Source organism: Pongo abelii, chromosome 2, assembly GCF_028885655.2.
Source record: "Pongo abelii isolate AG06213 chromosome 2, NHGRI_mPonAbe1-v2.0_pri, whole genome shotgun sequence".
Taxonomy (NCBI): domain Eukaryota; kingdom Metazoa; phylum Chordata; class Mammalia; order Primates; family Hominidae; genus Pongo; species Pongo abelii.
In genome coordinates this window covers 17213663-17238299 of record NC_085928.1, presented here as the reverse complement: position 1 = coordinate 17238299, position 24637 = coordinate 17213663, and the positions used below count along the sequence as shown (strand labels likewise).

Genomic DNA, 24637 nt, shown 5'->3' with positions numbered 1-24637 from the left:
TCTTACCTATGTGATCCTCTTTCCAACTACCCTTTATTTTTGCCCCCTCTCCCCGTATATCAATTTCCTTGTTTATCCTTGTGAATAACTACATATTTCATTGTCTTTGGATATAAATTCCTCTCTCTAATCTGATGGACACACAAAACTTAATTGTGAATCCCTTTGGGAAAGTCCCATTTAATAACAGACAAGGCTGCCCCATGGAAGCCCCTATAAGCCCAAAGCCTGTCTAGTGGGGAAAGAGGGTTGGTCCTCAGCTGGCCTATACATCTCATACATGTTTCATTCAGCCCTCAGGTTCCCAGATTCAGGGGACCCTCAGTATGATCACATGTACTATCAGACTATTCTTTCCAGAGCCTGGAACTCTGAGCCTTCAGGGACAGGTCTGGTACCTCTCTTTTGTGCTATGATTATGTACACACATATTGTGTTTTTCAAAAATGGTGGTTGGCAATGCACACATACCTGTAGTTGATTGTGACTGAGATATTTATAACATAAGGACTAGACTAGAGCACTAGAGTTCAACAAAGGTTTCACGGAGATTGTTGTAGTGAAACTAAGTGAGTGTGGAGAAGCAAGTTGGCAGGCTCTGAAGACCCCACCCCTATTCAACAGGAAAAATTCTGCTTGACGAGTTTTCATATTTGGTTCTGTGCTGGATATCTTCTGTTTGCTTGTTTAAATCCATTCTCTGTCCTTTTCATCTTGCCTTTTGTCTCGGGAGGCTGACTTCTATGGATTGCATTAATTGAACTTCCTTGACCTTTAGCTTTCTATTGGGTTCAGCCAATGGAAGAAGCAGCAGTAGATTGGAGGGCAGAAGGAGAGAGAAGCAGGGGTATTTCTTTTCCAGAGTCCTTAATTTCTAGGTTGTGGTTGGCAATGGCTTCATTCCTCTACCAAAGCCCATCTCTCTTATTTGGTGACCCTCTCCCATAGCTTCAGTTCTTGCCAGGTCTTGATCATCACTCTGCCCTCTTTCTTGCACCTTCAGGCCCAGGGGTGGCAACACCATTCCTGGCCCTGAGGTACTCTCACCTTCCCTTGTAGTTTTCCCTTTATCCCACCCAGACCTTTGTGAATAGCCCCTTCATTAAGCCCTATTCACTTACCCTTTTTGAGTTTTCCTTCAGTTTGAATTTGTCGTGCTAGGACTATGACTGATCCAGTTTTCTATTGTAAGGTTTTGTTTAGTAAAAGATTTTACTGCTAAATGAAATTTGTGAAACCATGGCACTGGACAATCAGAAGCATTGTGAGAACAAATGTCATATTCTTTGTGGGTGTAAATTACCCAAGATGGCTAAAGCAATGTCTTCAAAAAACCATTAAATTTGTGATCTTTACTATACAGTTTAAAGTTTGTATTAAGGAATATATTTAATTCAGTACTAAATTTATTAACTAAATCCACTTTGGAATCAGACAGGCTTGCAGCCTGACTCTGGCACTTACCAGCTCTTTAATCTTGAGCAAGCTATTTAACCTCCCCAAGCTTCAGTTTTCTTATCCGTAAGATAGAAGTAATAACATTCTCTATTTCATGGAACTGTTATGAGAATTAAATGAGATGGTATATATAGAGTGCTTAATGCTGAGCTTGATACTTAGCTTGATGCCCAATAAACTTTAATGTTTGCTATTATTATTCATAATAATAATATGATGAAGAATATATCAAACCAGCAAAAGTGAGCCATTTGAAGAAAGAGTAGTTTGAAAATCTAAAGGTCTGGGTGGGGAAACAACAAGTGCTTCACTTAGACAAAGACCAGACCTGGTTCTGCTTGTCTCTTGTAAGCATCTAAATCAGCCTTCCTGTCCAAAGATCTGTGGTGAAACAACATGCATTCTGGGCCAGCAGAGATTCCCTGGCAATAACAGTAAATTAAGACAGGCATATAAGGCAGAAAAAGCCGCAGTCACCTGTGGAAGTTGTAGAGAACCTCCTTCAAATCTTGGTTCAAATGTTATGCTTTCAATGAGACCTACCCCAGACCTACTAAAAACTGACTTACACCCAATCCCCAGAGCTCCTGATCTCCCATGTCCTACTCTATTTGTTTTCTTCACTCCATTGCACCCTTCACCTCCTAGCATACCATACAATTGGTTTATTTATTTATTACATTTTCTGGTACTCTCTCTTCCAGCTAGAATATAAGCTCCATAACAGCAGGACATTTTGGCGTGTACACAGATGTTTTCCAACTCAGTATTCAATAAATATTTGTTGAATGTTGTTGAATCATCTCTGCATTACATTGTGTATGACATTTGGCTATCCAAGGATGCCAAGTGATAACCACTGGATGATTATTTGATTGTATTCAATGGATGTTTACATCAGTTTTACAAGTTAGTCATCATTTATGACTGGTCCCACACTCGAATTATGTCTGCTTAAAAGTCTGGTACAAAGTGGGCACTCAATAGGAGTTAGTCCCGCCATGTTGTGTAACTATGTGTTGTATTTAGCTTTTTTTTAAAAAATTAGTTTTCATGTACAGGTATCTGTGTGGGTGGGTACACTGCAAAGCACATCTGTGCTTCCACGCAGTGTTAAAAGCTCTTAACTATCTGTTTGCAGCTTATCAGAGAGAAGACATTAATTGCTTCTTTAGTATTCCCTTTTCACTTTGAGTGTTCCCCCTCATTTCCTTCCTTCTTCAGTTTTCCTAAGTTTTAGCCATTTAGTTTGTTTTCTATACTGAATGGTTGATAGCACGGAAACAAGCAAAATCCACCAAAAAAATTTTTAAATCAATTTAGGTCCTGTTTGTACCATTTTTTTCCCTATTAGAAAGCCTCATGATTCCTTTCCAAATTATCTTCTAGGATAATTAGGAGCCCTTTCACTTGCTTTCTTCTGATTGAAGGTGGGATTGAAGATTGATTTGATAGTTCATAGCAATAAGTTCAAAGGCATAGTCCAAAAAGCTGGAATTAAGTCCCAAACAAAGGATTTATGATGGAGGATACATGATATTGAGTGGAAGTATTTTAGAAGGGGAAACCAGAGTTTTCTGACTCAATGAGAAGAAAGCTTTTAAAGGATACCTGTAACATGAACTGTTAAGGGTTCTCATCTCTTCTGGAAGGCTATTACCTGTTTCCTGAAGACCCATAGAGATAAGGGATAACAAATAGGTTCTATGTTATGGGTCAGCTGAGTTTGCTCATGGTAGTAGTTGACAGGAACAGTGTTTCTCAGAGTGTGGACCCCCAACTAGCAGCATCAGCATCACTTGGGAACTTGTCAGAAATGCAAATTCTTGGTCTTTGCTCCAGACCTTCTACATCAGGAACTCTGAGGTAATCTCTATCATAAATAAGTCTTCCAGGTGATTCTGATGCACACCAAAGTTTGAGAATACAGGGTTGCAGGAGCGTGTTGAGGATTCTAATCTGGGCTCCGTATAGAAAAAAACACAATAATTCATTAATGATATCTGCCATGAACATGGGAGGGAGGGATGGCAGCAAGTGCTCTATGTATTTGCAAACTCACTTCTGGCAGAATTGATAAATATCATGCAAACACATGAGCTAAACAAGATAGTAGTTACCTAAAAGTTCTAAGGAATTGAAAGAACAATTTTTCAAAGTAAATAACAAATGTGGATAAAAAGGTGCCAGTGGACTGTCAGAGAGCCACATAACTCCTTGTCCATATACAGTGCTTTGAGGGAGACTTTAGAAAATAAGTTTCACAAGGGGGAAGAAGCCAAGATGGCCGAATAGGAACAGCTCCGGTCTACAGCTCCCAGCGTGAGCGACGCAGAAGACGGGTGATTTCTGCATTTCCATCTGAGGTACCGTGTTCATCTCACTAGGGAGTGCCAGACAGTGGGCGCAGGTCAGTGGGTGAGTGCACCGTGCGCCAGCAGTAGCAGGGGCGAGGCATTGCCTCACTCGGGAAGCACAAGGGGTCAGGGAGTTCCCTTTCCAGGGGTGACAGACGGCACCTGAAAAATCGGGCCACTCCCACCCGAATACTGTGCTTTTCCGACGGGCTTAGGAAACGGTGCCCCAGGAGATTATAGCCCGCACCTGGCTCAGAGGGTCCTACGCCCACGGAGTCTCGCTGTTTGCTAGCACAGCAGTCTGAGATCAAACAGCAAGTCGGCAGCGAGGCTGGGGGAGGGTCGCCCGCCATTGCCCAGGCTCACTTAGGTAAACAAAGCAGCCTGGAAGCTTGAACTGGGTGGAGCCCACCACAGCTCAAGGAGGCCTGCCTGCCTCTGTAGGCTCCACCTCTGGGGGGCAGGGCACAGACAAACAAAAAGACAGCAGTAACCGCTGCAGACTTAAATGTCCCTGTCTGACAGCTTTGAGGAGAGCAGTGGTTCTCCCAGCACGCAGCTGGAGATCTGAGAACGGGCAGACTGCCTCCTCAAGTGGGTCCCTGACCCCTGACCCCCGAGCAGCCTAACTGGGAGGCACCCCCCAGCAGGGGCAGACTGACACCTCACACGGCCGGCCAGGTACTCCAACAGACCTGCAGCTGAGGGTCCTGTCTATTAGAAGGAAAACTAACAGAAAGGACATCCACACCAAAAACCCATCTGTACATCACCATAATCAAAGACCAAAAGTAGATAAAACCACAAAGATGGGGAAAAAACAGAGCAGAAAAACTGGAAACTATAAAAAGGAGAGTACCTATCCTCCTCCAAAGGAATGCAGTTCCTCACCAGCAACGGAACAAAGCTGGACGGAAAATGACTTTGACGAGCTGAGAGAAGAAGGCTTCAGACGATCAAATTACTCCGAGCTACGGGAGGATATTCAAACCAAAGGCAAAGAAGTTGAAAACTTTGAAAAAAATTTAGAAGAATGTATAACTAGAATAACCAATACAGAGAAGTGCTTAAAGGAGCTGATGGAGCTGAAAACCAAGGCTCGAGAACTACGTGAAGAATGCAAAAGCCTCAGGAGCCGATGCGATCAAATGGAAGAAAGGGTATCAGCCCTGGAAGATGAAATGAATGAAATGAAGCGAGAAGGGAAGTTTAGAGAAAAAAGAATAAAAAGAAATGAGCAAAGCCTCCAAGAAATGTGGGACTATGTGAAAAGACCAAATCTACGTCTGGTTGGTGTACCTGAAAGTGACGGGGAGAATGGAAACAAGTTGGAAAACACTCTGCAGGATATTATCCAGGAGAACTTCCCCAATCTAGCAAGGCAGGCCAACATTCAGATTCAGGAAATACAGAGAACGCCACAAAGATACTCCTCAAGAAGAGCAACTCCAAGGCACATAATTGTCAGATTCACCAAAGTTGAAATGAAGGAAAAAATGTTAAGGGCAGCCAGAGAGAAAGGTCGGGTTGCCATCAAAGGGAAGCCCATCAGACTAAGAGCGGATCTCTCGGCAGAAACCCTACAAGCCAGAAGAGAGTGGGGGCCAATATTCAACATTCTTAAAGAAAAGAATTTTCAACCCAGAATTTCGTATCCAGGCAAACTAAGCTTCATAAGTGAAGGAGAAATAAAATACTTTACAGACAAGCAAATGCTGAGAGATTTTGTCACCACCAGGCCTGCCCTAAAAGAGCTCCTGAAGGAAGCGCTAAACATGGAAAGGCACAACCGGTACCAGCCACTGCAAAATCATGCCAAAATGTAAAGACCATCGAGACTAGGAAGAGACTGCATCAACTAACAAGCAAAATAACCAGCTAACATCATAATGACAGGATCAAATTCACACATAACAATATTAACTTTAAATGTAAATGGACTAAATGCTCCAATTAAAAGACACAGACAGGCAAATTGGATAAAGACTCAAGACCCATCAGTGTGCCGTATTCAGGAAACCCATCTCACGTGCAGAGACACACATAGGCTCAAAATAAAAGGATGGAGGAAGATCTACCAAGCAAATGGAAAACAAGAAAAGGCAGGGGTTGCAATCCTAGTCTCTGATAAAACAGACTTGAAACCAACAAAGATCAAAAGAGACAAAGAAGGCCATTACATAATGGTAAAGGGATTAATTCAACAAGAAGAGCTAACTATCCTAAATATATATGCACCCAATACAGGAGCACCCAGATTCATAAAGCAAGTCCTGAGTGACCTACAAAGAGACTTAGACTCCCACACATTAATAATGGGAGATTTTAACACCCCACTGTCAACATTAGACAGATCAATGAGACAGAAAGTCAACAAGGATACCCAGGAATTGAACTCAGCTCTGCACCAAGTGGACCTAATAGACATCTACAGAACTCTCCACCCCAAGTCAACAGAATATACATTTTTTTCAGCACCACACCACACCTATTCCAAAATTGACCACACACTTGGAAATAAAGCTCTCCTCAATAAATGTAAAAGAACAGAAATTATAACAAACTATCTCTCAGATCACAGTGCAATCAAGCTAGAACTCAGGATTAAGAATCTCACTCAAAACCGCTCAACTACATGGAAACTGAACAACCTGCTCCTGAATGACTACTGGGTACATAACGAAATGAAGGCAGAAATAAAGATGTTCTTTGAAACCAACAAGAACCAAGACACAACATACCAGAATCTCTGGGATGCATTCAAAGCAGTGTGTAGAGGGAAATTTATAGCACTAAATGCCCACAAGAGAAAGCAGGAAAGATCCAAAATTGACACCCTAACATCACAATTAAAAGAACTAGAAAAGCAAGAGCAAACACATTCAAAAGCTAGCAGAAGGCAAGAAATAACTAAAATCAGAGCAGAACTGAAGGAAATAGAGACACAAAAAAACCTTCAAAAAATTAATGAATCCAGGAGCTGGTTTTTTGAAAGGATCAACAAAATTGATAGACCGCTAGCAAGATTAATAAAAAAAAAGAGAGAAGAATCAAATAGATGCAATAAAAAATGATAAAGGGGATATCACCACCGATCCCACGGAAATACAAACTACCATCAGAGAATATTACAAACACCTCTATGCAAATAAACTAGAAAATCTAGAAGAAATGGAAAAATTCCTCAACACATACACCCTCCCAAGACTAAACCAGGAAGAAGTTGAATCTCTGAATAGACCAATAACAGGAGCTGAAATTGAGGCAATAATCAATAGCTTACCAACCAAAAAAAGTCCAGGACCAGATGGGTTCACAGTCGAATTCTATCAGAGGTACAAGGAGGAGCTGGTACCATTCCTTCTGAAACTATTCCAATCAACAGAAAAAGAGGGAATCCTCCCTAACTCATTTTATGAGGCCAGCATCATCCTGATACCAAAGCCTGGCAGAGACACAACAAAAAAAGAGAATTTTAGACCAATATCCTTGATGAACATTGATGCAAAAATCCTCAATAAAATACTGGCAAACAGAATCCAGCAGCACATCAAAAAGCTTATCCACCATGATCAAGTGGGCTTCATCCCTGGGATGCAAGGCTGGTTCAATATATGCAAATCAATAAATGTAATCCAACATATAAACAGAACCAAAGACAAAAAACACATGATTATCTCAATTGATGCAGAAAAGGCCTTTGACAAAATTCAACAACTCTTCATGCTAAAAACTCTCAATAAATTAGGTATTGATGGGACATATCTCAAAATAATAAGAGCTATCTATGACAAACCCACAGCCAATATCATACTGAATGGGCAAAAACTGGAAGCATTCCCTTTGCAAACTGGCACAAGACAGGGATGCCCTCTCTCACCACTTCTATTCAACATAGTGTTGGAAGTTCTGGCCAGGGCAATTAGGCAGGAGAAGGAAATAAAGGGTATTCAATTAGGAAAAGAGGAAGTCAAATTGTCCCTGTTTGCAGATGACATGATTGTATATCTAGAAAAACCCATTGTCTCAGCCCAAAATCTCCTTAAGCTGATAAGCAACTTCGGCAAAGTCTCAGGATACAAAATCAATGTACAAAAATCACAAGCATTCTTATACATCAATAACAGACAAACAGAGAGCCAAATCATGAGTGAACTCCCATTCACAATTGCTTCAAAGAGAATCAAATACCTAGGAATCCAACTTACAAGGGATGTGAAGGACCACTTCAAGGAGAGCTACAAACTACTGCTCAAGGAAATAAAAGAGGATACAAACAAATGGAGGAACATTCCATGCTCATGGGTAGGAAGAATCAATATCGTGAAAATGGCCATCCTTCCCAAGGTAATTTACAGATTCAATGCCATCCCCATCAAGCTACCAATGACTTTCTTCACAGAATTGGAAAAAACTACTTTAAAGTTCATATGGAACCAAAAAAGAGCCCGCATCGCCAAGTCAATCCTAAGCCAAAAGAACAAAGCTGGAGGCATCACACTACCTGACTTCAAACTATACTACAAGGCTACAGTAACCAAAACAGCATGGTACTGGTACCAAAACAGAGATATAGATCAATGGAACAGAACAAAGCCGTCAGAAATAATGCCACATATCTACAACTATCTGATCTTTGACAAACCTGAGAAAAACAAGAAATGGGGAAAGGATTCCCTATTTAATAAATGGTGCTGGGAAAACTGGCTAGCCATATGGAGAAAGCTGAAACTGGATCCCTTCCTTACACCTTATACAAAAATCACTTCAAGATGGATTAAAGACTTAAACGTTAGACCTAAAACCATAAAAACCCTAGAAGAAAACCTAGGCATTACCATTCAGGACATAGGCATGGGCAAGGACTTCATGTCTAAAACACCAAAAGCAATGGCCACAAAAGCCAAAATTGACAAATGGGATCTAATTAAACTAAAGAGCTTCTGCACAGCAAAAGAAACTACCATCAGAGTGAACAGGCAACCTACAAAATGGGAGAAAATTTTCACAACCTACTCATCTGACAAAGGGCTAATATCCAGAATCTACAATGAACTCCAACAAATTTACAAGAAAAAAACAAACAACCCCATCAAAAAGTGGGTGAAGGACATGAACAGACACTTCTCAAAAGAAGACATTTATGCAGCCAAAAAACACATGAAAAAATGCTCACCATCACTGGCCATCAGAGAAATGCAAATCAAAACCACAATGAGATACCATCTCACACCAGTTAGAATGGCAATCATTAAAAAGTCAGGAAACAACAGGTGCTGGAGAGGATGTGGAGAAATAGGAACACTTTTACACTGTTGTTGGGACTGTAAACTACTTCAACCCTTGTGGAAGTCAGTGTGGCGATTCCTCAGGGATCTAGAACTAGAAATTCCATTCGACCCAGACATCCCATTACTGGGTATATACCCAAAGGATTATAAATCATGCTGCTATAAAGACACATGCACACGTATGTTTATTGCGGCATTATTCACAATAGCAAAGACTTGGAACCAACCCAAATGTCCAACAATGATAGACTGGATTAAGAAAATGTGGCACATATACACCATGGAATACTATGCAGCCATAAAGAATGATGAGTTCATGTCCTTTGTAGGGACATGGATGAAATTGGAAATCATCATTCTCAGTAAACTATCGCAGGAGCAGAAAACCAAACACTGCATATTCTCACTCATAGGTGGGAATTGAACAATGAGAACACATGGACACAGGAAGGGGAACATCACATTTCGGGGACTGTGGTGGGGTGGGGGGAGGGGGGAGGGATAGCATTGGGAGATATACCTAATGCTAGATGACGAGTTAGTGGGTGCAGCGCACCAGCATGGCACATGTATACATATGTAACTTACCTGCACATTGCGCACATGTACCATAAAACCTAAAGTATAATAATAATAATAATAAAAAGAAGAGACAAAAAATAAAATAAATAAAAGCTTCCCCCAAATCTCATATGGGTTTATCCCTTTACCCAAAAAAAAAAAAAAAAAAAGAAACTAAGTTTCACTCTAAATTTCACAAGATGTAATGGTAATAAACATCATATTTATAGCCACATAAAAAAATAACTCACAAGTGTCCAGAACTTATTTTCTGTTGATCCATAAGGAGAATTATGTGTTTGCCAGCTGAGTTTTATGGGTCTGTCTTGTACAGAATCAGTGCGAGAGGTGAAGAAGATATTTGAAAGGAACCCAGCTAGAAGGGCTTGCTATAGGGGTAAAAGAAGAGAGTTATTGGAAAACTAAAATAATAGACCAAAAAGGTGAAAGAAACTGGGGATAAGAGCCAGAGTGGGCTGGTTTGGGGAAGAGGTTTATTTTGAGTTTTGAAGTTGGTTTGGAGATAGAACTAAAGAGGATGAAAGCTATACAGAAAGAGATGGAGAAAGAAAATTTTAAGAACTTTTTCTATGTGGTAGGCTAAAATTTCCATTTGGTATTTTTGAGAGACTTCTGTAAATATTTAAATTGCTTTTCAGTTACTATAATACTATCAATCATTATGATTTTGGTTGTTAAACTGTTGTTTCTTTCAGAATGATGCCATGCTAAAACTGAGTTTTATTTAGATTATTTGTATACTTTTTTTGTGTGTGTGTTTATCTTCTGTCTTCCTCCAAAAATGCTGTATTTAAAGTGGCATACAGAGAACAGTAAGGCTAAGAGCTTGTGTTTGTTTAAAATTTTGTAATTATAAAGCCATTTTGGTACATTATTTTTCAGTAGAATATTATAGTGATGCAGGCAGAGGTGACATTATTATCCCCATTTTCCAGATGAAGACACTGGAAATCTGTGAAGTTTCTGCCTTGCTTTGAGTGAAACAGCTAGTAAATGATGGATTTAGGATTCAAACTTGGATGTTCTAACACCAAATGCTCATTCTTTTTATACCTCTGATGGTATTAAAAGTAGTATATCGAAACAAGTCGCCTGTTGTTGAAGGTAAATTACTTTAAACTTTAAATTTACACAATATCTCATAAGCTGTGGTTATACTTGTAGCCACATCTTGGCAGTTAAGGAATTAGGATCTCATCTGAAAGGCGAGATTATTACAGAAATAAAGAACCTGGGAAGAGGAAAGTTTCTCAGATTAGAAATTGGATCAGTAATAGGTTGCAAGCAAAAGTCACCTAGTCTTGCTTAGTCTAGCTACAGATGATTAAAAGGAACTCTTGGTGGAGATTACTAAGAGGATACTTTGAGGCTATGCACATTTCTCAGACAGCAGGTACATGCAGGACAGACAGCAAGAGTATCAGGAACCTGTGCTTGGAAACTGTATTGTTTTTATGTTTTCGTACTCTTTTATTTCCCTTTCTTCTCTTCCCTTCCTATAGTAGAGTTGTACTGAAAGTTCTATCCTGCCTAAGCCATGCCAAAGGAAACCAAGGACAGGGGTTTTCTTCCTATTTGGGTTGGAGTTTTACTGTAGACCCCTGAGGATTCAGAATGGGGGCATCAATGGGAAGGTGAACCCCAAGGACACAGAGTTGGTGTGGGGTGGTCAGTTGTCTCCTCCTACCTAGAGATCCCATTCCTTGAAATGTCGGAAAAATGTATTCTTTTATTTTTGTTTTTTATTTCCCTTCTTTTTTTTTTTTTTAAAAAAATTATACTTTAAGTTCTAGGGTACATGTGCACAATGTGCAGCTTTGTTACATGTGTATACATGTGCCATGTTGGTGTGCTGCACCCATTAACTCATCATTTACATTAGGTATATCTCCTAATGCTATCCCTCCTCCTTCCCCCTACCCCATGACAGGCCCCGGTGTGTGATGTTCCCCACCATGTGTCCAAGTGTTCTCATTGTTCAATTCCCACCTATGAGTGAGAACATGCAGTGTTTGGTTTTCTGTCCTTGTGATAGTTTGCTCAGAATGATGGTTTCCAGCTTCATCCGTGTCTCTACAAAGGACATGAACTCATCCTTTTTTATGGCTGCATGGTATTCCATGGTGTGTATGTGCCACATTTTCTTAATCCAGTCTATCATTGTTGGACACTTGGGTTGGTTCCAAGTCTTTGCTATTGTGAATAGTGCCGCAATAAACATACATGTGCATATGTCTTTATAGCAGCATGATTTATACTTCTTTGGGTATGTACCCAGTAATGGGATGGCTGGGTCAAATGGTATTTCTAGTTCTAGATTCTTGAGGAATCACCATACTGTCTTCCACAATGGTTGAACTAGTTTACAGTCCCACCAACAGTGTAAAAGTGTTCCTGTTTCTCCACATCCTCTCCAGCACCTGTTGTTTCCCGACTTTTTAATGATTGTCATTCTAACTGGTGTGAGATGGTATCTCATTGTGGTTTTGATTTTCATTTCTCTGATGGCCAGTGATGATCAGCATTTTTTCATGTGTCTGTTGGCTACATAAATGTCTTCTTTTGAGAAGTCTCTGTTCATATCCTTTGCCCACTTTTTGAAGGGGTTGTTTGATTTTTTTCTTGTGAATTTGTTTAAGCTCTTTGTAGATTCTGGATATTAACCCTTTGTCAGATGGGTAGATTGTAAAAATTCTCTCCCATTCTGTAGGTTGCCTGTTCACTCTGATGATAGTTTCTTTTGCTGTGCAGAAGCTCTTTGGTTTAATTAGATCCCATTTGTCAATTTTGGCTTTTGTGGCCATTACTTTTGGTGTTTTAGTCATGAAGTCCTTGCCCATGCCTATGTCCTGAATGGTATTGCCTAGGTTTTCTTCTAGGGTTTTTATGGTTTTAGGTCTAATATTTAAGTCTTTAATCCATCTTGAATTAATTTTTGTATAAGGTGTAAGGAAGGGATCCAGTTTCAGCTTTCTACATATGGCTAGCCAGTTTTCCCAGCACCATTTATTAAATAGGGAATCCTTTCCCCATTGCTTGTTTTTCTCAGGTTTGTCAAAGATCAGATGGTTGTAGATGTGTGGTGTTATTTCTGAGGCCTCTATTCTGTTCCATTGGTTTATATCTCTGTTTTGGTACCAGTGCCATGCTATTTTGGTTACTGTAGCCTTGTAGTATAGTTTGAAGTCAGGTAGCATGATGCCTCCAGCATTGTTCTTTTGGCTTAGGATTGTCTTGGCAATGCAGGCTCTTTTTTGGTTCCATATGAACTTTAAAGTAGTTTTTTCCAATTCTGTGAAGAAAGTCATTGGTAGCTTGATGGGGATGGCACTGAATCTATAAATTACCTTGGGCAGTATGGCCATTTTCACGATATTGATTCTTCCTATCCATGAGCATGGAATGTTCTTCCATTTGTTTGTGTCCTCTTTTATTTCCCTTCTAAGAGAGAATCTCTGAAAAGAAGATTGCCGAGAGTGTTCACATGATTTGTAGGAGAGATGAGTCAGAATGAAAGGGTATGGGAAGGAAAAATTAGTTATTTTCTAAATACAGAATTTAAAAATATATACTAAAAATAAAATTGTTTAAAATATTAATAAAAAGTTCAGAATGAAGTTTTTCTCTATTGCTCTCTAGTTTTTGCATTTCCCAAACTCAAAAGAATATTTTCTTATGTAACAATCTGCACAATGTCAGTTGACAAGCAACACAGTATAGTTCTCAAATACAAAAGTAAAAATCAGGATACCCATCCATTTTCCCAAGCTGAGAAGAAGAAAGAATGAAGAGATTTCTTTGCTTATAGAGTTCTAATTTAAAGGTTGGGAAGTTTTCCTATTCTGCTGATTAAGACTTGAAGCTTGGGGGTAAATAGTGGTTGCAGCAGAAATCTGCCCCTTAGGGACTGGAATCAAGAAGCATATTGCCCTAATACTTAAAACACATGAGAGAGAGAGAGAGGGAGAGCGAACGAGAGAGAGAGAGAGGAGGAAGAGAAAGAAAGAGAGAAAAAAGAATAAATAAATCTAAAAACAAAAATATGGCAATTAGAATATGGATTTCCACAAAGGAATTGAAAGATCATTGATAGGCAAGGGTTTAAATATATATGACTGAGAATACTGGACCATATTTCAACAACATTAGCATGTCTTCCTAGCTTATATAAATTGCCATTGAAATTTTACTTATGTGGTGTTATTGTATAGTCACCTGCTTGACCTTGGCAGTGAAGTGAAGCTTGTAGGACTAGAAATTTGTTTACATTTAACCCATCTCTACATTGGTATGTGCTGTAGGTTGGCATTTATATGCAAAGTAGCCAATTATCTATATTTTTCTTTGTTTACCCTACAGCAGAATGGTGAAACCAATTTCTTGCATGTATAATTCTAAGAAATTTAATGCTAATGAGGAAAAAGAAAGACTCATATACTGTCCAAAATGTACAATTCCACTGCTACTGGGATGACCAAGTGCATTTTTGTATGTAAGAAGTTCGACGCAGTTTATTTTTTAAAGAAATCTTTCATATATATAAGAGAGGAAGAACCACACAAAAGACAAGTTGCATTTCTTACCCTTCTCTCTCCAGATGTTCTCCTGTTGCTGCTTCTGCAAAGTGAACAGAGAGAGGTAGCCAATTAACTTCCTTGAGTAACCAAATATTTAAAACAAATGAATACACAAAAACCTTTCAGTGGCCTTCATTTGTAGGCAAGGTAACCACAGAGAATCAGTCAATAAATTGACCAAGCACTTGTAAGAAGAATATATTTGTCACAGGGCTATGCTGCTCACTGACAGTGCACCTGACTGGCTTCTTAACCTGGGAAGCTCCTTTGTCCCAAAACCAGGCTCTGCTTCCTTTCAAGGTCTTGGAATAAGTCCTACCCAATTTGTTAATTTGAGATCAAGTCCAATTTGTTGCTGGCCCCTCTCTAACCCTGGTGTCCCATCTGTTCCTGGTTGTGTTTATTTCCTATCTCCTAATTACACCATTGACTGAGCTTTCTGCCAATTTCTTCAGCTCTCATGTTATTCTCTGAAGCTTATGTATTAGTTTGCCAGGGCTGCTATAACACAGTACCACAAACTGGATAGCTTGAACAACAGAAATTTACTGTCTTACAGTTCTAAAAGCTAGAAGTCTAAAGTGTCACCAGGGTTGCTTCCTTCTGAGGGCTATGAGAGAGAATCTGCTCCACAACTTTCCCTTAGTTTCTGGTGGTTTGCTGGGAATCTTTAGCATTCTTTGACTTGTAGAGGCATCACCTTGATCTCTGCCTTCAGGCTCACATGGTGTTCTCTCTTTATAAGGATATCAGTCATGTTGGATTAGGGGCACACTGTACTTCATTATGACCTCATCTTAACTGATTACCTCTGCAGGGATACTATTCCTAAATAAGGTCACATCTGAGAAACTGGGGCTTAGAACTTCAATGTATCAATTTTGGTGATATACAGTTCAGCCCATTCAACCCATAACAGCTTATTAACTCTTGTCCTAATTTCCAAATGCTGCCCTGCTTGATTTCTGCCAATGGCCTATACATGATTTACATTTGATTGCTTATTTTACTACACACCCTTCTTAGATTTGATTTGAACTTGACCTGACTGTACTCATGATCTTCCTGCCCTCTTTTTAGGACACTAATGTCCTAGGTCTATATTTACCCTGAGATTTACATCTCATTGTGTCTATCTCTGTGTGGTGGGCAGAATAATGGTTCCCCGAAGACATCCAAGTCCTATTCCCCAGAGTCTATGCATATGTTAGGTTCCATGGCAAAAATGAATCAAAGTTGCAGATGGAATCAAGTTTGCTAATCAACTGCCTTTAAAATAGGGAGATTATCCTGGATTATCCAATTGGGCCCAATGTAATCAAGCTTTTAAAAGTGAAAGAAGGAGGTGACAGAAGACAGAGGAAGATATGTGCCAATGGAAGCAGGGTTAAAAAGATGCTTTGTTACTGGCTTTGAAGACACAAGAAGGGGGCTTCAAACCAAGGAATGCAGGTGGCCTCTATAGATGGAAAAGGCAGGAAGATGGATTATTTTCTATGGCTTCCAGAAAGCTACACAACCATGCTGACACCTTGATTTTGGTCCAGTGAGACCCATGTTGGACTCCTGAACTACAGAATTATAAGTAAATTTGAATTGACCTAAGTCACTAAGTTTGTGGTAATTTGTTAAGGCAGCAACAGAAATCTAATACATCTTAGAATAAAAAATTCCTGGGCATGCCCTCATATTTAGATGCCAGCCTTTATCCTACCCTGAAAGTTTTTCCTGTTCTCCTAGGCTTATTCCAATTAATTCATTTCTCCACTACTTCAAAACTTAGAATTAACATGCATTAGATGCAACACGGTGTAATAGAATGGCCTAGGTGTTGGAATCAGACTTGACTGCAAATTCCGGTTCTGTTACTTTTTAGCTGTGTGACCTTAGATAAATTATTAAACCTTTCTGAGCTTCAGTTACCTCTTTTTTATCTACAAAATGGAGATAATAAGACATACCTTTTACTGTGAGGATTAATAATAAAATCTTTAAATGCACCTAACATGATGCATTGTACATGTTAGGTATTCAATAAGTAGTAACTATTCTTAAGGCGTTTTAAATTCTTCAGCCCACCATTTAATTTTTCCAGCATATGTTGTTTTTAAAGCAAGGCTCATTTTATTTTCATTATTATTTTTTTGAGACAGGGTCTGTCTCTTGCCCAGGCTAGAGTGCAGTGGCACAATTTCAGCTCACTGAAACCTCCACTTCCTGGCCTCAAGCGATCCTCACACCTCAGCCTCCTAAGCAGCTGGGACCACAAACATGGGACCACATCCAGCTAATTTTTTTTTTTAAATTTTTTGTAGAGACAAGGTTTTGCCATGTTGCCCAGGCTGGTCTTGAATTCTTGGGCTCAAGCGATTGCCGACCTCAGCCTCCCAAAGTGCTGGGATTACATGTATGAGCCACCGTGCCTGGCCAAGTCTCATTTTAGATTCAAAATATAAACAAGTAATGGGATCTTGAAAGGAAGAATCAGTGAGGCATTGCGTCTTATAGTACTTATTGGTAAATTGATAAATATTCAGGAATAAGAAAACATAAAACTGTCAAAAACATGTCCAATTATTTTTTTGTAGGAGACACCCTGAAACAGAAGAGGACAGCACTCAGGAGACTGAGTTAATTGTGAAATGTGTGCTATCCTGCTGTAGGCAGAGAATGGGAAGATATTTGCTCTGTTGAATAATAATGATGTAAGTAACTTGAAAGCATTTTGGAAGATCATATGCATGTCTCCTTTTGCCTTCAAAGGACTTTACATCCCATGGCCTAAATTTGCTTCATCATGTCATCGTGAAGTTGAATGCCATAAAAGATATTTAGGAAAATGGAAGTTACAAAATATGTAAAAATTACTTATAACAAAGAATACTTTATTGAAAAACTATTTTTAGAAGTTTCTTCTGGTTTTCTGTCCTTGTGATAGTTTGCTCAAAATGATGGTTTCCAGCTTCATCCATGTCCCTGCAAAGGATATGAACTTATCCTTTTTTATGGCTGCATAGTATTTTACGGTATATATGTGCCACATTTTCTTAATCCAGTCTATCATTGATGGACATTTGGGTTGGTTCCAAGTTTTTGCTATTGTGAATAGTGCTGCAATAAACATACGTGTGCGTGTGTCTTTATAGTAGCACGATGTCGCATGTTCTCACTCATAGGTGAGAACTGAACAACGAAAACACTTGGACACAGGGTGGGGAACATCACACATGGGGGCCTGTCGTGGGGTGGGGGCAGGGAGAGGGGTAGCATTAGGAGAAACACCTAATGTAAATGATGAGTTAATGGGTGCAGAAAACCAACATGGCACATGTATACCTATGTAACAAACCTGCACATTGTGCACATGTACCCTAGAACTTAAAGTATAATAATAAAAAAAAAAGTTTCTTCTATTTAAAAAAGAACCAGGGGGAGAAATGAATAAGTAACACTGAAACATTGTAGTAAAACTTGATAGAGTGAAGTAAAAATTTCCTTTGAGAGTTAAAAATGATTCTTCAAGAAATAGCAATAGTTATTGAGGATCTTACTGCACTCAGAAAAACAGGGGCAACCCCCCTAAGACAGTACCTTCTGATCTTAAGTGCAGAGATATAAACTTCATAATATTTTAAAACCATGACATTAGCAATCACTGCATCTGGCTTAGATAGTGCAGTTTTAGCTAATATTTGTCAACTAAATGAGTAGAATAAACTCACCTCAAAATACATTTTGAATCTCAAGAAACAGAGAACATAAGTAAAATACTCTTATTAAGAAATAGTAGTTGCCATTAGTCAATTCTTGTTGCTGCAAATTTCTTAAATCTCAAATCTAAAAAGAAGAAATATATGAAGTTAGCCGTATGATCACGTCTTACAGGACTAGAAAACAAGTGGTATTACAGTTGGAGCAACAGATGGGGTCCAACAGATAATTCCAGTTGCAGAGAGCAAAAGAGGTGGGTAGAGGTGAAGTCAGAATGGTAGGTGTAAGGTAGACGCTCTCCAGAGGGTAACGGAAGCTCCACAATGGGATGGAAGTACAGCACCTGAAAGAAATACATACTTCCCTCCTGGGGAGGAGCCAGAAACCAGATTCAGAAAAATTGGAGGTCAGAGTGTGGCATCAGAATACATGCAGTGCACAAGGAAGCGAATGGGACTCATGAGGAAGTAAGAAGTTACTAGCTATGTCTAAGCAAGAGAGGAATGAAGAAACAGAACCAGGAACAACAAGACATCATTCAGGATCACTGATCAGGAGTAGAGTAGGGAACACACCATGGAGTTTTAGAATCCAGCAGGCAGTTACTCCTAATGATGAACTTGTGGGCATAGCCTATTTTCCATAACATCTTCTGTCCACTATTTTCAATTTGTAAAATGGTCAGGCCTGGCCAGGTGGACAACAGTGTGAGTCTTGGCAAGCAACATCCTTGGGATTTGATATTACAAAACAAAATGTCCTAAGGTAGGTCCCAGGACACAGTCTGGGGTTCTGACAAACAAATAATTCCAGAAATGTGATGGCAAGGCCTGTGCAAGCCAAAGCCATTGGTGCCTCTTTCTTCTTGTCTGATGAAGATGTCCTCAACTTCTTCAGCTAGTGACAAAATTAAACACTCACTTCAGACCAATACATAAGCCGATTTGTGATAGGACAGATTAACTTGTTTTAATTTGGGAAATTCTATAAATTTTAGAAATATGTGAAAAGAAACAAATGAGATATCAGATGCCCAGAGTCAACTGAGAACTTCCTAATTCATCTCAGTTACTGACTTATATAATGATGTCTGGCAAATGGCCTTGGACAAAGAGTTCAAGTCCCAAACTGCATTTATAATTCCAAGTGGAATATATTGGTGATATCTTGATCTTTGGGTTGGGAACACCCTAATTTCATTTCAAAGATTGATAAATGGGTAGTTATATGATGTAAGAGTGTTTGCTCTCGCTTACCTAGATAAACAAGTAAGTAGACCTAGCTACAATACAGAAAAACCCCCAAAATATTGCAGGTTAATGCTACATGCAACCCACATCTAATCAGAAATTGTATTATTTTAATTCTGCCTCCTAAATATCTCCCAAACAAAAAAATAATTTTTTCCCTCAACTTACTGTGACATTGACCTAGTTCAAGCTCCTTCACCTGGACTATTAAAGCAGCTTCTTAATTGGTTTCCAATCTAGCTCTCCCTTATTTCTTCCAATTTCTTTTCCATACACAGCAATTACTGTTTTTCTAAATATCTAACCTGATAACTTCATTGCTGAGATTCAAACCTTTAATGGTACCCAGTTTTTTTGTATAAAGCCAACATTCCTTAAAATGTTCTATGAGGATGTTCATAATCTTCTTGTCATTTGCTTTTCCAATTTGAATTCCATATTCTAGCCCCACTGAACAGCTTTTAGCTCCCAAATGTCATGCTGTCTCACCTCTGAGTCTTTCACTTTATGTTTTCTCTGCCTGTAACTTTCTTCATTGCCTCTTTCCTACTTCTCTCTTCTTTCAAATTTTATGGCTAATTTCTACCCACCTCTCAGGTTTGGGCAGGCTAACTGCTTGTGCTCACCAGTATCCATCTTTCCTTCTTCATCCTTGGCATGTGGCTAGACTACATTTCCTAGCCTTCCTTGCAGTTAGGTGTGATCATATGACTAAATAAAATGTGAGTGGAAGTGGTATGCCTGCCACAAGCCCATAAAAAAACCTGCCACAAGCAAACCAAACCTTCCTCAACCTCTCCATCCACCCATCTGACTGGAAAGGACTCAGAGGACTTTGAGGAAGACAGAGTCCTAAGAAAGGTGCCTGGGACTTTCATTTGACTGTAACATGAGCAAGAAATAAATCATTAGTGTGTTGAACTGTGGAGAACTTGGGGTTGTTTCAGCAGCTGGCATTACTATCCTTAAGTGACTCAAGATTTTTGTTGACATAACTTTGGGAAACCTTCTCTGTTTGAAAATATCTGTCTTCTGTACTCTACTATAAGCTTGGTAAGGGCAGACACCAATATCTTATTCACTATTTTATCTTCTGTTCTTATTACAGTTCTGTACACAATGCATAAACACCCCAAAATATCTGTTGAATGTTAAATCAATGGGTTTTAACATTGAAGCTTAGAAAATTCACAATTCAGTTTCCAGAGATTGAACATATAGGATTAAATTTAGAAAGTACATTTTATTCCTTCATTTGACAGAGCAGAAACTATGAAAACTGGGAAATTCTTACATCTAAACAAGCAAACAACTTGAAAGACCAAATCAGCATTTTGGGACAAGAAAGTTAGTACAAAGTGAGGTTTACATTTTGATATTTGAGATTTTGAAAAGCTGAAATAGGCTGTAATTTTTCTTATCAATTTTCAGAACTCTAGGCAATTCAAACTTGTTCAAACTGTCAGTTGACATGTCCAGTAATGGTAGGTGCACTTTGTTACAAGACCACAAAAGGCAATAGTTGTCTACTTATGAGAAAAATATTGCTAAGAGAAAGAAACTTGTCATCTCTATAGCATTAATATAAAACAATTTGTAGTTATTGAATACAATGGATCTCTATCTTCGGCCAAGGTATTTTTGTGTGCAAAGTGATCACCATTTTCTCTCCTAATTAGGGTACGGTGGACTTCAGAGTAGCCCATAGAAATCATCCTGGAAATAGAAGAATGAATGAATTTTCAGAAAGAAAAGAGGGAAGAGAAAATGAGTGGGAGGGAGAGAGAAAGAGAGACAGAGACAGAAAGATCACATACTAGAATATTCTCTGTGAATAAAGAGCCTAAGATTTTCATACTTCATGGACCTTCCTCAACTAGAAGAAAGTCTGCTGCTGCTGATTTTCACTAAAATTAATTATGGCATGGATAGGAGAGAACAAGGAGAAATAAGTATTCATAATTTACTATACTTCTATATTTCTTTTATTTATAAGAAATTATTGGATTTTTTTACCTTACCTCTTTGCTAAAGGATTGCAAAAAAAAATATGGTTTCAGATTGGATATTTAAGGCAGACAAAATTAGTTATATGCTTTAAATCTATTATTTGTTTCTTTCTTGCTACAGAAGCCTGATGACTGGTATGCCAATTATGACACCTTTCCTTTCCTATTCTTTTTAGCTTGGGGTAGCCACATGATCCAGTTCTCGCCAATGAGACCTAAGGTGAAATCTGTTGATTAAATTTCTGGTGATTTTTTTTAAATAAAAAGGAACATATGCTGTTGACACTGTTATCCCCTACTTCCAGCCCCCAAAGTATTCTTCTTACTTTGAATGCAAATATGGAGTCTATAGCTTCAGAGGCCATTTTGCTACTATGAGGCACTAAGCATGAGGATAAAATCCAACATAATTTGGATGATAAAGCTCAAAAATAGAAAGAGCTTAGGCTCCTGGCATTGTTAAGAAGATTAACTAATACCAGCAGAGAGAAACATTTATCTCTAGGCTCTCTGTAATATGAGAAAAATAAACCACTATATATTTAAGCCTTCATTAGTCATATTTTCAAAAACTTTCAAACACTTGGCCAATACATAGAGACAGAAGAGTAGAGAACATATTGAAACATATTTAAAACTCCCACCAGATTCCAATGCATACCTTTCTCTTGCTGATTGGCCAGAATAGCCTAGGATTCAGGATTTATGCACATTTGGATATTGAGTTTAATGGCAGAACTGTGAAGATGGGAACAATGAGTGAAAACCATTTAGTTAAGAAATGCTGCTGCCAGTTACTTAAAAACAAAGCCTGTGCAAATTTTAAAAAAAGTTTTATAGGCTGTAAATAAAAGAAAATACTGAGGTGAATTTCAATCATTTTAGAGGTTTATTTTGCCAAGGTTAAGGACACACTCAGGAAAAAGGAACACACACATACAAAATACAAAATTAGCTGGGAGCAGTGGTGCACACCTGTAAACCCAGCTACCTGGGAGGCTGAGGCTGGAGAATTGCTTGAATCCAGGAGGCAGAGGTTGCAGTGAGCCAAGATCGCACCATTGTACTCCAGCCTGGGCAACAAGAGTGAAACTCCATCTCAAAAAGCAAAGCAAAACAAAACAAAACAAAACACCCAACCAACCAAACAAACAAGAAAATCCCCAAAAACAAAACAAAACACAGGAACAATCTGTGATTCATGCTTTTTCCACAGAGGATCTGGGAACTTCAATATTTAGGGGAAAGAGCAGGCAGTAGGAGAAAGAGGAAGGAAAATAAAAAGAGGGAAGGGTAGATAAAGGGGGCAGCTGTTGCATTCTCTTGAGTCTTCAATTAGTGTTCACTGAATCCACATCTTATATGTGAAAGGAGCGGGTAGAGGAATAGGCAATTATGCATTCATCTTGTGCTCAGTGACTCTGTATTTTTACATACGATAAAAAAATAGAGTTGAGGAAGCAGTCAGATATGCACTTGTCTCAGGTGAACAGAGGGATGACTTTTAGTTTTCTCCTTTGTCCTGTGGCTGTGACAATAAGCTGTCAATTTACATGGTCAGGGTGAAATTCGACAGATTTGTTTTAGGGTAAAGATCTTGGGGCTCACAGGGAATTTTCTGGTGAGCAAATTGTGAGGGAGATATGTAGCCTTTTATCTTTGTAGCTATCTATTTAGGAACAAAATGGGAGGCAGGTTTACATGACCCAGTTCCCAGCTTGACTTTTCCCTTTGGCATAGTGAGTTTGGAATCCTTAGATTTTATTTTCCTTTCACAGGCAAAAGCATGTTTACAGGAACATAGATACTAAATCAGATGGGACAGACAGACTGAGATATTATTCTTACATGTGAGGCTTTTTTTGTAGTTATTCAGGATTAAGAACAGGATTGGTCATCAAGTCTGGGGCATAGCTGTAGACGAAGAGTCAAATGCTGTAAAATATTTGCTTTAAAATATTTGAAGAGATTTCTTCTGAGCCATATATGAGTGACCAATGACCTGTGACACAATTGTCAGGTGATCCACCAAGGTGGTCGGGCTATAGCTTGGTTTTATACATTTTAGGGAGACATAAGACATCAATTAATACATGTAAGATGTACATTGGTTTGGTCTGGAAAGGCAAGACAACTCGAAGTGGGGGCTTCCAAGTTATAGGCAGATGCAAAGATTTTCTGATTGGCAATTGGCTGAAAGGTTAAGTTATTGTCCAAAGACCTAGAATCAATAGACGGGAATGTCTGGGTTAAGAAGAGGAGTTGTGGGTTATGCAGAGGAAGCCTCCAGGTAGCAGGCTTCAGAGGGAATACATTGTAAATGTTTCTTATCACAGCTGATTCTTTCCTGAATCAGGAAAAAGTCCTGGAAAAGGAAGGGGATTCTCTTCAGAATGTAGATATTTCCCACAAGAGACAGCTTTGCAGGACTATTTCAAGATATGGCAAAGGAACATAATTTGGGGTAAAACACTTCAATTTCTTTCAGGGCCTGCTATCTGTCATGTGATTCTATACTAGAGTCAGGCTAGAATTTGGTATCTTGTTGTTACAAAGTCTGTTTTGTCAGTCTTAAGATCTATTTTAGTATTAATACCAGTCAGCTGTGCCAGAATTCCAAAAGGGAGGAGGAAATAATGAGACATGTCCAACTCCCCTTCCCATTATGGTCTGAACTAGTTTTTCGGGTTAACTTTGAAATGCCCTTGGCTAAGGGGAGGGTCCATCAGTCAACCAAGGGGCTTAGAATTTTATTTTTTTGTTTACATTGCTAAACCCATAGCCTAAGACAGATACACAGACTTGACTGTGGGATTGGAAAAGATAAGTGATTGATTGGTGGATAATTGTCTAGAAAATTTTGGTAAAGTCATGGCTATGTATCCCCATCAACCTATTAGGAGGATTAGAGATATTTTATTAATTCTTAATTTTGGAGGGTTAGAGTCTTGGAACCGCCTCATCAAATGTCACTCAGTATTGGAGTTAGGGTAGCTGAACCATTGAGCTAAGCCAGAGCATATGAAGAAAGAGCAAATGTTTGGAATCAGAAGGGTTTTAGGTCAGTGCTCTGACAATAGCTCATTGACCTTGGGAAAAATCACTCTGATCCTCAATTTTCTCAGCCACACAATGGATATAACAATACTTATTGTCTGTTCTTTCTAGGGTTGTTCTGAGGCAGAGATAAGAAAGTGTGTGTCCCGGGGCCTGTCGTGAGGTGGCAGGAGGGAGGAGAGATAACATTAGGAGATATACCTAATGTAAATAACAAGTTAATGGGTGCAGCACACAAACATGGCACATGTATACATATGTAACAAACCTGCACGTTGTGCACATGTACCCTAGAACTTAAAGTATAATAATAAAAAACAAACAAACAAAAAGAAAGTGTGTGTA

The 24637-nt window shown here is 39.0% G+C and overlaps 1 long non-coding RNA gene across 1 annotated transcript in view; it reads right to left on the bottom strand.

The window, feature by feature from the left end:
• Window positions 1-24637, bottom strand: part of LOC134760985 (uncharacterized) — a 104506-nt gene that overhangs the window by 46865 nt on the left and 33004 nt on the right. Inside the window, exon 2 of the long non-coding RNA XR_010139134.1 lies at window positions 14272-14305. This is a non-coding gene — a long non-coding RNA (uncharacterized LOC134760985). The remainder of the gene's footprint in view (window positions 1-14271; window positions 14306-24637) is intronic.